Here is a 13,490-nt window from a genome sequence, read left to right as displayed (position 1 = left end):
ATAAAATGGGGTAATAATATGTTTCTTACTTATCACAAAGGGCTATTGTGAGGATAATGTGAACACAAAATTATAATATCTTGTTATAAACTCTATAGCACTAGATGGGTTAATATTATCATCATTACTATTATGTTTTAAAATCCACACAATCTTTGATTTTTTTGTTACATAATTCTTTTTTTCTCCATTTATGTGACATTTACAGTCACATACATATAATTTAGTACCCAGTCTTATATTGATCTAATTATTTAAAATTTGAAATGTTTTGTCAGCCCAACTATACTTTAAATTCAGAGATTAGAAACTATAGTTCTATATTATATTCTTTAAATTATTCCTAATGAATGATTTTGTTCTTTCATTTATACAATCAACAGATCAACCTATTCAAAGGCCCTGGGGTACAATGTGCCTGGCCATGTCATGGAGCAGTCAGGAGGCCAGTGTGGCTGGAGCAGAGCGAGTGAGAGGGTGAGTTCTTAGAATAAGTGGTCCAGATTCTTAGGCCTCAGATTTTGGCTGTTACTTCAAGTAAGATGGAGTATCACTGTCAGGTTTAGAACAGAGGAGTGATCTGATTTCCTTCTCAAAAGTTTCACTTTACCCTTATGTTGAGAATAAACTGGGAGGGGGCAAGAGCAGAATTGAGGAGATCAATTATGAAGCTATTGCAATAATGCAGGCAAGAGATGATTTGTTAAATATATAATTAAGTATGATCAAATTTATTCTTTTTTTTCCTTGTTCTTTATTTTTATTTAACTCAAAATAGCTAATAACATAAAAACATTTTAAAAATATCTCCAAAGTTTGACTAGTCAGTTAATTTTGGTTGATGACACTTGATTATTTAGTTTTTCCTTGTTTCCCACATGTATTAATAGTAGCAGAATCTATCATAAAACATATCTTTAACAGTTTGCAGTAGGCTTTAAACCTTTATGTTGAGATCTGAATCAAAAACCATGACTGAGTTATTAGTTTTGATTTTAAATATTTTTCTCCCACACAGAAACTTATTAAAACTAATAACCATAAATAGGCTAGATATTAATTGGTTTGCAATGAAATGTCCACATACAGCACATACATACAGGCAGTATATATGCGTTTACCCTTTGCTATTCAAAATGTGGATGTCTGATGTACAGTGGAGTTGTATCATACACGCATTTAACTTGCATTAATACATGAGGTCAGGAAAAAGGAGGCCATGAGGAAACTAACACGCTCCTGCGGCGACACTGCGGGTTTGACGAACGCAGGCCTTGAGCGGAGCCCAGACGCTGCTGTCCACCTGCTGGCCCCTCGCTCACTGTCAGTTCGCGTCTTCCTTTCACGGGGCAGGCATCTCGCAGGGCCGAGCGTTATCGTGTTCAAAGGTATGTGCTTTCTATACAAAATGGCCCCTACACTCCCATGACTTCATCTGGTCTTCAAGACGAAGAAACGCTCTTTTCTTCCAACACCGGAGTAAGAGCTGGCGGAGATGGACGCACAGATTTCCACCATGGCGCCTCTCTAAAGGCTTCCAAGAATCATCCTAACAGCCCGTTTTATCTTCCGCGCTGCTGTTAGAAGCTAACCCTGGGTATGATGCAACTCCACTGTCATGCAAATTAAAATGCCCTAAGATTATCATTATAATTTAATTTCCAGTTTAGTTCCTTCCTCACATTGAGCGTGGTGTGTTTCTGGGACAGTCTCCTGGTGCCAGCACTTCAGAATGTACTATCGCTGGCTGAGAAAACGTCCTGGTGAGATTAGTGTGTCATAAGATCTGAACAAAAAAGCTACCGAAGTTGATCAGTCTCAGCATGATTCAGGATGTGACTTTCAATTAGCAAATGGTGTGACTGAAGCAGAGGGTGACTTTGTTTTGCTGGCCCAGAGCTCCCAGCAATCTACTGTGGCCTCCTTTCCGTGGTTTCTAAGTCGGCAGCTACATTCTACTTCTTAAGCACTCAGCCTTAACCTGACCACTGCCCTGGTTTAGTTTCTATTTTTAAAAGCACCATTCTAATGGAAAGGGCCCTGCCCTGAATTAAGCCGGGACTGTGAATTTTACCACTAGCTAGAGCCATCATGTCATAGAGTTTAGGTTAATTTGGTAGGCATCGATTTCCTTGGCCGTGACTTCGAAACTTGCTTCAGCTTCTTGTAGCCACGTAGGATTTCTACCTGGGCTGCAGATGAGGGTAAAATATCCCATGGAGAACTCCCTCAGTAACCACATTTGGAAAATCGCTGGCTGCAGGCAAGACGTATGGATCCCTGAGGAACAGCAGCACCGGCTGGTGGGACAGTTTGCTTGACTCTTCAGACTTTGTCTCATCAAAAGATCCACAACTTTCTGCCTTTGGTAGAGAGGGCAAGTGTCGCACGTTTAGAAAATCAAGGAACAGTTTGGGAAGTTCTTCATTTTCTAAAATGACAGCCTGTAAATATGTTTCCAAACCTTGTCGTCGTTGTTCCAACACTTTTGGGACCCAGTTCCTAACATGTTTAGAAGGGATTTCTGGAGTTTTTATACATTTCTTAAGCTTTTTGTGCAAAGCATGAAATTCGCTGTACCTTTTTTCAACAAAATGTTTTCTTCCATTCATTAGCACTTCTATCTTAAACACCGTGTATCCCCGCTCCAGGTCACTCTCCTCGTAGCGAAAGGACGGGATGTAGACCTCCATGGCCGCGCCAGTCGGCCGGCGGAGGGCGAGCGGGGGGCGGGCTCACGGCCGCGGCCGCCCCGCCTCCCGGCCCGGGTCCGCACGCCGCGCCCGCCGCGCTCTGGGCGTGCCCGTGCCCGGGGCCGGAGTCCGGGCCGGGAGACCGGGGCGGAGGGCGCAGGGCTTCAGGCGCCTGAGTCTCCAAAAATTTATTCTTATTTATATGAATAAACATAACAAGAAAAACCTTTTGTCAAATCACATGTTCTTTGGCTTTGAAAATATGGTTACTTTACCATATTGCCTAAATATCTAACATGATAGATGTAATGAGTGCTAAAGCAATGTTTATTAGTTGGTGGATTTGAATTCTTGTATTGAAGGGATTGAAAGTTGCGCAGCCGTCTTAAAGAATCTAAGATCAACTTGTTTTGCTTTTTGGGCCTATGGGTGGAGACACACCAGGGACCTTTTCCTGCAGGAAATTTTAGTTGTGAGATGGTCAAGTTGTGTGACAGCCTAGGGCTGCTGTACCACAAATGCCCTCCCGGTGTTCTTGTGTTGCTATGCTGCACGTTACTAACACCCGTCCTGAGCACTTGGCCCAGGACACGGCAGAGAGCTGGCCCCCAGCCCCTTCTGCAGATGTGCGAGTGCTCATCCTGGCTTTCAGAACAGGCCCGGCCCCTGACCGTCTCTCTCATCTGCTGGTTGGGACACAATTGGATCCCCACTGTCAATTTACTTTCAGGGTCTAGAAAATATTGTTTACCAAGGATATTCAGGCTTCCAGGGTAACAGTGAGGGTTTCACCAGAAAGGGAGTTTTTGTTAGTTAAGAGCACAAAGTCTGAAGTGGAGTAGATTTGGGTTTGATTCTCCTTTTTACTACCTGAATGTGTCACCTTGGGAAAGTGATTGAAACTCTCTGACCCCAAGTTTCCTCAGATGTAAAATTGAGGTTCATTCATTCAATTACTCCATCATAAAAAATGAATTATTAAGCATGAGCTAGGCATTGTGCCAGGTGCACTGGCATCTATACAGTGGTGAACAAGTTGACATGGTCTTTGCCTTTAGAGCATTTACAGCATAAGGAATAGTAATAATAAATACCTCATAGTGTTATTCTAAGGTTAAATAAGAACATATGTGTGTAGTGGATACCTTTGGTCATCTTCCCTACTGCCATCATTTTGGGGACTGCTGATTCCCTTCTAATCTCTCTCTGCAATTATTTGGTCCAGGTTATCCACCCGATTCAACCTTCCCTTGCAATTAAATATTAGCACTACGTGATTCCCTTCCTAGTCTCTGCCTGGTACCTTGAATGAAGTAGATACTAACTCTAGAAGTATAAACAGCTATGTGAACAGCCATATTGCTTGGGCAGCAGGAAAAAGCAATCTCTTCCAAGAGAGAATAATGAAGCAGGGAGCAGAGGCACAAAGAAGACTGGAAATGAGAGATAACAAGAGCCCTGATGGCATGGCCTTCCCTGGCTCCAGTCCCTTGCTGAAACCCAGTGGCATCCCTGTCCTTGGGTTTTGTGACACACCCCTGTGTCCTTATCTGTATTGCAATTATGCTTAAATTTGCTCAAACTAGTCTCTGTTACTCCCAATCAAATTTTCCAACACAGGAACACCAATAAGTGGTAGCTATCATAATTCTTGTTCATAAACATGCAACTTCCATACTTTTTCCATCTCCAAAGAATATAGAGAATGTGACTGTCTCTCCAGTTCTGATCTGCTCCCAAAATCTGGACCCTACCCTAGAGAACTCCATCTTGGATGTCTCATGGAAACATCAGACCGAAATCTAACATATCCCAAACTAAAATTTCCTGTCTCAATCAACTCACTTAGCTTCCTATACTTCCATCTACTGGCATTAAGGCCACTCATTCAGTGACTCCAAATCCTAGGAGTTATTCTAGATTTTTTTCTCCTTCCTCATTTCCCACATCAGGTCATTCAATAAGTGATGCATTAATAGATTTTGGTATTTAAACACCTTGTGAATTCTTCCGCCTACCTTCATCCCAGTCACTGCTTCAGCTTAGAGTCTCATCATCTCTCCCAAAGACTATTTCCCTGGTCTCTTATCAATCTCTTTTCTTCCACCCTGCTGTTTTCTAGCTCACTGTCACAGTGAACTAGCGACAGTGAATTGTGTGGAAATTAAGTTGATCAAATCATTTCTTTCACAGGGTGACCAACCATCCTGGTTTGCCCAGGATTGAGAGGTTTTCTGGGTCATAAGACAACCAGGATAATCCCAGGCAAACTGAAATAGTTGGCCACCCTGCTTAAAATGTTTAAATGATTTCTCATTACATGCAGAGTTGAGCTTTTGAGCACAGCACAGAAAACCTTTCTTCATCTCAGTTTTCCAGTCTCAAATTGTTTTACATTGTTTACTCCTGACTCCCTGTCTTGTATGGAAGATACACTAGTATTAAACCATCAAACCCCTTTGTCATTCTCTAAATGCACAATGCAGTTTCATACCTCTGCTTTTGTATGGCTGTTTTTCTGCCTGAAATAACCTCTTACTTCTATCTGTCTAAAGATGGATTTATTCTTCTAAATCTTGCTCAAACTGCCACTTGCTCTGTGAAACCTTTCTTGATAATTTTTCTCTCTCTCAAAGAAACTACTCTTTTCTTTTAGTTATCTGCTTTTCTTGTGCATACTCATATTGTTGCACTAATCACACTAAAGTGTAATATTTTTGGTTTCATGTCTTCTAGACTATTCCTTGAGAGTAAGGACATATCTTCTTTTCCATGGTGTTCCAGCACATACACGTGCCAGGCACATAGTATGAGGTCAGGAAATGTTTGTTGAACAGAACCAAACTAAATTTTAATAACGTATGGCTGACAAAGTATTTTTATATAATTAATTCATTTTTAGCCATTAGAAATATTATTATCTTCATTTTGCCTTTGAGGAAATGGGCTCAAAGATGTCAGTTGAGTTGCCTGAAATGACATGTGGGAGAGGAGGGACATACTCAGACCTAGGCTTCCTGGCCTGAAGTCCATTATTCTTTTTACTAGAACTATATATTTATTATCTGATGGTCAATGTGGTAGGCAGAATAATGACCTTCTAGAGATGTCCACTTCCTAATCTTTGGAACCTGTGAATTATGTTACTTTACATGGGTTAAGGGACTTTGAAGATGTGTTAAATTAAGGATCTAGAGATAGGGAAACTATCCTGGATTGTCTGTGTGGCCCAATGTGTTCACAAGCATCCTTACAGGAGGGCGGCAAGAGGGTCAAAGTCAGAGAGAAGAGATATGACGATGGGAGCAGAGGTTGGGGTGATGCACTTTAAAGACGGAGGAAGGGGCCACAGCCGAGCAATGCAGGCTTACTCTTGAAGCTGGAAAAGGCAAGGAAATGGATTTTCTCTTAGAGCCTCCAGAAGGAACACAGCTCTGCCAACACCTTGATTTTAGCCTGTGTGATCCATTTTGGACTACCGACCTCCAGATCCATAAGAGAAAAATTTGTTTTGTTTTAAGCAACTACATTTGTGGTTATTCATTACAGTGGCAATAGAAAACTAATACAGTAATAATTTATTGTTTGTCTGTGTCAGTGTTGCATACCTTCATATATTCCCAGATGGCATGGTTTCTGTCTATTAAATTCCCAAGTCCCATATCCGGAACAACTCATGGCCTCCATCATTAATTTTAGGGTAATAATGGTATGTTTTGATACATACCTATTCATGGTTTGAATAACATTGATGTAGACATAAATATCTATTGGTTAACTGACGTACATTCTAGATTCTATAAATGCAAGTTTTCAAACTCAGATACAGAAAGTGACTTCATGATGTTTGTCTGAGCTTCCTGAGCTCTAGGATGATATTTGTTTGTCATTCTTGCATCAGAGAGATTAACTCACTATGGAATGAGTTATCTCTATACTGGAGAAATTAACAGTAGGCATGGGAAAAAAAACATTAAGACAGGATTTCCAAGGGGCCAACATGAAGTCTTTCTGTAACCCAGCTCAGTGTGTTAAAACATTCAGTCTGGACATATATGAATTTGTAGACCATCCCATCCCTAGATATCTGCCTATAAATATTTCTCATGCATATAATTTTACATGCACATAAAAATAAATAACCTTTTTTGTTTTTCATGGTATTTATCACTTGCTTCCTCTGCATCCCTCCAGCACCTTATTTATTGGAAAAGATATGAGAGAGTGACTGTACTAAGCACTATATTCATAAGACAATAAAGTATTGTTTTGCCTTGTTTGGGAAGAGTGAACTATCCCACGACTCTATTTTATTTAAGTGATATTTGATTTTAAAAAGGGGAAATCAGAGGAGTCTGGAGAGCTGTGACAGGTCCTATCCCATTATGCTATTAGCGAACAGGATAGAATGTCATCTTTCCCAGTAATATGTGTAGGCAAGGAAACTCCGTTAGGGATGGGAGTGGGAAAAAACAGACAATTAATAAATGAATAAATATATGATATGACACATGAGGATAATAATTTAAAGTAAAATAAAGCAGGGTAAGGAAGGTTGGTAATGTTCATCAGGTGGAAGTGAGGGTAGAGAGTATACCTGACAAGCCCAGACTAAACACCTGTGTGTGCCCTTTATTTAGAAAAAAATAGATGAAATTGCAATAAGAGAACAAGGAAGCTAAGTCAAATTTTACCTACCATGAAATAGCTTTTTCTTTTGTGTGTGCTCGAGCTTACCACATAGCCTAACTTACATCTCAAAACTGTCCTGTCCAACTTCCAGGACAGTTTTGAGATGTAAGTTAGGCCATGTGGTAAGCTCGAGCACACACAAAAGAAAAAGCTATTATATGGTAGGTAATGTTCATCAGGTGGAAGTGAGGGTAGAGAGTATACCTGACAAGCCCAGACTAAACACCTGTGTGTGCCCTTTATTTAGAAAAAAAATAGATGAAATTGCAATAAGAGAACAACCAGGAAGCTAAGTCAAATTTTAGTGCAGAGACAGTGAAGTTATTGGTATAGGTATATCTCATTTTTTCACTTTATTGTGCCTCACAGATAGCGGTTTGTTTTTTTTTTTTTTTTACACAAATTGAAGCTTTCTAACAACCCTGCCTTGAGCAAGTCTATCACTGCCATTTTTCCAACAGCTTTTGCTCATTTTGTGTCTAGGTGTCATACTTTGGCAATTTCTTACAATATTTCAAACTTTTTCATTATTATAATATTTGTTTTGGTGATCTGTCATTAGTGATCTTTGATGTTACTATTGTAATTGTTTTGGGGTGCCACAAACTGTGCCCGTACAAGATAGCAAACTCAATTATTAATGTTGTGTGTTCTGACTGCTCCACTGACCAGCAGTTTCCCACTCTCTTTCCCTCTCATTGGATCTCCCTATTCCCTGAGACGCAACAATATTGAAATTAGGCCCATTAATAACCCTACAATGGCCTCCAAGTGTTCAAGTGAAAGGAAGAATTGCACATCTCTCACTTTAAATCAAAAACTAGAAATGATTAAGCTTAGTGAGGAAGGCATCTTGAAAACTGAGATAGACTGAAATTTAGGCCTCTTGTGCCAAATGGTTATACAAGTTGTGAGTGCAAAGGAAAATTTCTTTAAGGCAATTAAAAGTGCAATGAACACATGAAGAAAGCAAAACAGCTTATTGCTGCTATGGAGAAAGTTCTAGTTGTCTGGATACAAGATCAAATCAGCCACAACATTCCCTTAAGCCAAAGCCTAATCCAGAGCAAAGCCCTAACTCCTTTCAATTGTATGAAGGCTTCGAGAGTGAAGAAGCTGCAGAAAGTTTGAAGCTATCAGAGTTTGGTTTGTCAGGTTTAAGGACTTTCATAGCTAAAGAGAAGCCCATGTCTGGCTCCAGTGCTTCAAAGAACAGGCTGACTCTCTTGCTAGGGGCTAATGCAGCTGAAGACTTTAAGTTAAGGCCAATGCTCATTTACCATTGTGGACATCTTAGAACCCTTAAGAATTATGCTAAATCTACTCTGCCTGTGCTCTATAAATGGAATAACAAAGCCTGGATGACAGCACATTTGTTTACAGCATGTTTTTTTTTTCAATTTATTTTCTTTTTTAAAAAAATTCAGATTATTATGGGGGCACAAACATTTCGGTTACATATAATGCCTTTGCATTGCTCAAGCCAGAGCTACATGCCTGCCCAACCCCCATATAGTGTGCTCTGCACCCATCAATTATGAGTTTACCCATCCTCTCCATCTCCCCCACCTGCCAAGCACCCAATGAATATTACTTCCAAGTGACTGTAAATTAGTACAACATAGCATCTATTCTGCAGTCCATGGATCAAGGAGTAATTTTGACTTTCAACTTTTATTTAACAAATATTAATACATTTTCTAAGGCTACAGCTGCCATAGATAGTGATTCCTCTGATAGATCTGGGCAAAGTAAATTGAAAAACTTCTGGAAAGGATTCACCATTCTAGATGCCATTAAGAACATTCGTGATTCATGGGACAAGGTCAAAATATCAGCATTGACAGGAGTTTGGAAGAAGTTGATACTCACTCTCACAGATGAATTTGAGGGGTTCAAGACTTCAGTGGAGGAAGTAACTGCAGATGTGGTGGAAATAGCAAGAGAACTAAAATTAGAAGTGAAGCCTGAAGATGTGACTGAAAAAAAATATTTTTTATTATTATAAAATAAAAAAAATCTCATGATAAAACTTGAATGGATGAGGAGTTGCTTCTTATGGATGAGCAAAGAAAGTGGTTTCTTGAGATGGAATCTATCCTGGTGAAAATGCTGTAAACTTTGTTGAAATGACAACAAAGGATTACAATATTCTATAAACTTAGTTAATAAAGCAGCAGGGTTTGAGAGGATTGACTTCAATTTTGAAAGAGATTCTACTGTGGGTAAAATACTAATAAACAGCATCACATTCTACAGAGATACCTTTCATGAAAGGAAGAGTCAATCAATGCAGCAAACTTCATTATTATCTTCTTTTAAGGAATTTCCACAGCCACCCCAACTTTCAGCAATGACCACCCTGATTAGTCTGCATCCATCAACATTGAGGCAAGACCCTCCACCAGAAAAAAGATTATGATTTGCTGAAGGCTCAGATGATCATTAGCATTTTTACTAATAAAGTATTTTTAATTGATAAATATTGTACATATTTATGGGGCACATGTGATATTTTGACACATGCATATAATGTATAATGGTAATGTGAGAGTATATAGGATATGTATCACCTCAAACATTTATTATTTCTTTGTGTCGGGAACATTTCAAATCTAGTTATTTTGAAATATACAATAAATTTTTGTTAACTGTGCTGTCAAACAGTAGAACTTATTCCTTCTATCTAACTGTATGTTTGTACCCATTCACCAACCTCTCTTCATCCCTACTACCCTTTTCTCAGCCTCTGACAACCATTCTCTCCACCGCCACAATATAACTTTTTTAGCTCTCACATATGAGTGAGAACTTGCAATACTTGTCTTTCTGTGCCTGACTTATTACACTTAAAACAATGACTTCCAGTTCCATCCATGTTGCTACAAATGACATGATTTCATTCCTTTTTATGGCTGAATAGTATGCCATTGGGTATATATACGACATTTTCTTTATCCATTTATCCATTGATAGACACTTAGGTTGATTCCATATCTTGGCTATTGTGAATGATGCTGCAATAATATGCAAGTACATGTATCCCTTTGATATACTGATTTCCTTTCCTTTAGATAAATACCCAGTAGTGGGATTGCTGTATCATACAGTAGTTCTATTTTTAGTTCTTTGAGAAATCTTCCTACTGTTTTCCGTAATGACTGTAATAATTTACAATAGTGTATAAGAGTTCCCTTTTCTCTGCAACCTCACCAGCATTTGCTTTTTTTTGTTTTTTTGATAATAGCCATTCTAATTGGAGTGAGATGATATCTCATTGTGGTTTTGATTTGCATTTCCCTGATGATTAGTGATGTTGAGCATTTTTTCCTATACCTGGTGGCCATTTGTATGTCTTCTTTTGGAAAATGTCTGTTCAGATCCTTTGCTCATTTTTAATTGAATTATTTGTTTGCTGTTGAGTTGTTCGAGTTTCTTGTATATTCTGAATATTAGTCCCATGTTAGATTAATAGTTTGCAAGTATTTTCTCCCATTCTTCAGGTGGTCTCTTACTCTTTTGATTGTTTCCTTTGCTGTGCAGAGTATATTTATCTATTTTTGGTTTTTTTTGTTTCCTGTGCTTTTGGAATTTTAGCCATACAATCTTTGCCTAGACAAATGTCCTGATGCATTTCTCCTATGTTTTCTTCTATAAGTTTCATAGTTTCAGGTTTTAAGTCTTTAATTTATTTTGGGTTGATTTTTGTATATAGTGAGATAGGGGGGTCCAGTTTCATTCTTCTAGCAATGGATATTCAGTTTTCCTAGCACCTTTTATTGAAGAGTGTGTCCTTTCCCCAGTTTATGTTCTTGATATCTTTACTGAAAATCAGTTGGTTGTAAATACATGTATTCATTTCTGGGTTCTCTATTCTATTCCACTGGTCTACATGGCTGCTTTTGTATCACTATCATGCTGTTTTGATTACTATAGCTTTGTAGTATATTTCAAAGTCAGGTAGTGTGATGTCTCTAGATTTGTGCTTTTTGCTAAGTATTGCTTTGTTTTTTGGGGGTCTTTTGTGGTTTTGTATGAATTTTAGGATTGTTTTTTCTATTTCTTTGAAGAATGTAATTGGTATTTTCATAGGAATTGCATTAAATCTATAGATTGCTTTGGGTAGTATGGTCATTTTAACAATGTTAATTCTTCTGATCCATAAGCATAAGATATCTTTCCATTTGTTTGTGTCTTCGTTGACTTCTTTCAACAATGTTTTAAAGTTTTCCTTGTAGAGATCTTTCATTTCCTTGGTTAAATGTATTCCTAGATATTTATTTTATTTTATTTTTGTAGCTATTTATTTTCAGCTAGTTTAGTTTCTAGAAACACTACCAATCTTTTTATGTTGATTTTTTTTTTTTTTTTTTTTTTTGAGACAGAGTCTCGCTCTGTTGCCCGGGCTAGAGTGAGTGCTGTGGCGTCAGCCTTGCTCACAGCAACCTCAAACTCCTGGGCTCAAGCAATCCTACTGCCTCAGCCTCCCGAGTAGCTGGGACTACAGGCATGTGCCACCATGCCTGGCTAATTTTTTTTTTCTATATATATATTTAGCTGTCTATATAATTTCTTTCTATTTTTTTTAGTAGAGATGGGGTCTCGCTCTTGCTCAGGCTGGTCTCGAACTCCTGAGCTCAAACGATCCGCCCACCTCGGCCTCCCAGAGTGCTAGGATTACAGGCGTGAGCCACCGCGCCTGGCCTTTATGTTGATTTTGTATCTTGCAACTTTCTTGAATTTGTTTATCAATTCTAAGAGTTTTTGAGGCATCTTTTCTATCATGTCATCTGCAAAGAGGGACAATTTGACCTCCTCTTTTCTAATGGAGATGCCTTTTATTTTTTCTCTTTCCTGATTACTCTCACTAGGATTTTCAGTACTATGTTGAATAAGAGTGGTAAAAGCAGACATCCTTGTCTTGTTTCAGTTTTCAAAGGAAAGACTTTCTGCTTTTCCCCATTCAGTAAGATTTTAGCTGTGGGTCTGTCATATATGGCTTTTATCATGTTGAGGTATGTTCCTTCTGTGCCTAGTTTGTTGAAAGTTTTTTTTTTTTATCATGAAGGGATGTTGAATTTTATCAAATGCATTTTGTGCATTTATTGATATGATTGTATAGTTTATATTCTTACATCTGTGATGTGTCACATTTATTGATTTGCATATGTTGAGCTATACTTGCCTCCCTGGGATAGATCTTACTTGATCATGATGTATCATCTTTTTTATATTTTGTTGGATTCAGTTTGCTAGTATTTTTGCATCTATGTTTATCATGGATATTGGCCTATAGTTTCTTTTTCTTTGTTGTGTCCTTGTCTGGTTTGGGTATCAGGATAATGCTGGCCCCATAGAATGAATTAGGAAGAATTGCCTCCTCTTCAATTTTTTGGAATAGTTTGAGAAGAATTGGTGTTAGATCTTGTAGACTTGAGCAGTAAAGCCATCTGGTCCTGGGCTTTTCTTTGTTGGGAGACTTTTTTTTTTTTTTGGAGGTGAAACAATTTTATTTCACAGTTGTCTTTAAAATCACAAAGACACTATTTTTTTCATATAAAAACACTAGTACAGATAGATACCTATATTTTCTAGAAAATGATTACATAGACCCTTTCAAAGAAAAATGCACCCCATTATATGGCATCAGTGAGGCTGCTTGGAAACAACTCACATCTGGACTGATTCATAACACATACCATTCCACAACTCTGCAACTTTTAGTTCAAAGTATAGGTTACTGTCATCAGTATGTGTTCCTGCATTCTTACATATTTGATAATGCACATATAGAGTGGCCTGGCAGGGGAGATACCATGATAACATTGGGAGACTTTTGATTACTGATTCAATCTCATTACTTGTTATTGGTCTACTCGGGTTTTCTATTTCTTCCTGGTTCAATCTTGATAAGTTGTATGTGTCCAGGAATTTATTCATTTCTTCTAGGTTTTCCAATTTGTTAACATGTAGTTGTTTATAATTATAAACAACTCTAATGATCCTTTGTATTTCTGTATTATCAGTTATAATATTTCCTTTTTTGTTTCTGATTTTATTTATTTGGGTCTTCTCTCTTTTTTTCTTGTTAGTCTAGCTAGAGGT

The 13,490-nt window shown here is 38.2% G+C and overlaps 1 pseudogene; it reads right to left on the bottom strand.

Moving 5' to 3' along the window:
* Window positions 1-1,496: 1,496 nt before the first annotated feature.
* On the bottom strand, window positions 1,497-2,693 carry LOC138389997 (sorting nexin-24 pseudogene; annotated as a pseudogene).
* Window positions 2,694-13,490: the final 10,797 nt, after the last annotated feature.

Source organism: Eulemur rufifrons, chromosome 8, assembly GCF_041146395.1.
Source record: "Eulemur rufifrons isolate Redbay chromosome 8, OSU_ERuf_1, whole genome shotgun sequence".
Lineage (NCBI taxonomy): Eukaryota > Metazoa > Chordata > Mammalia > Primates > Lemuridae > Eulemur > Eulemur rufifrons.
This window is presented reverse-complemented; position numbering and strand designations above follow the sequence as displayed.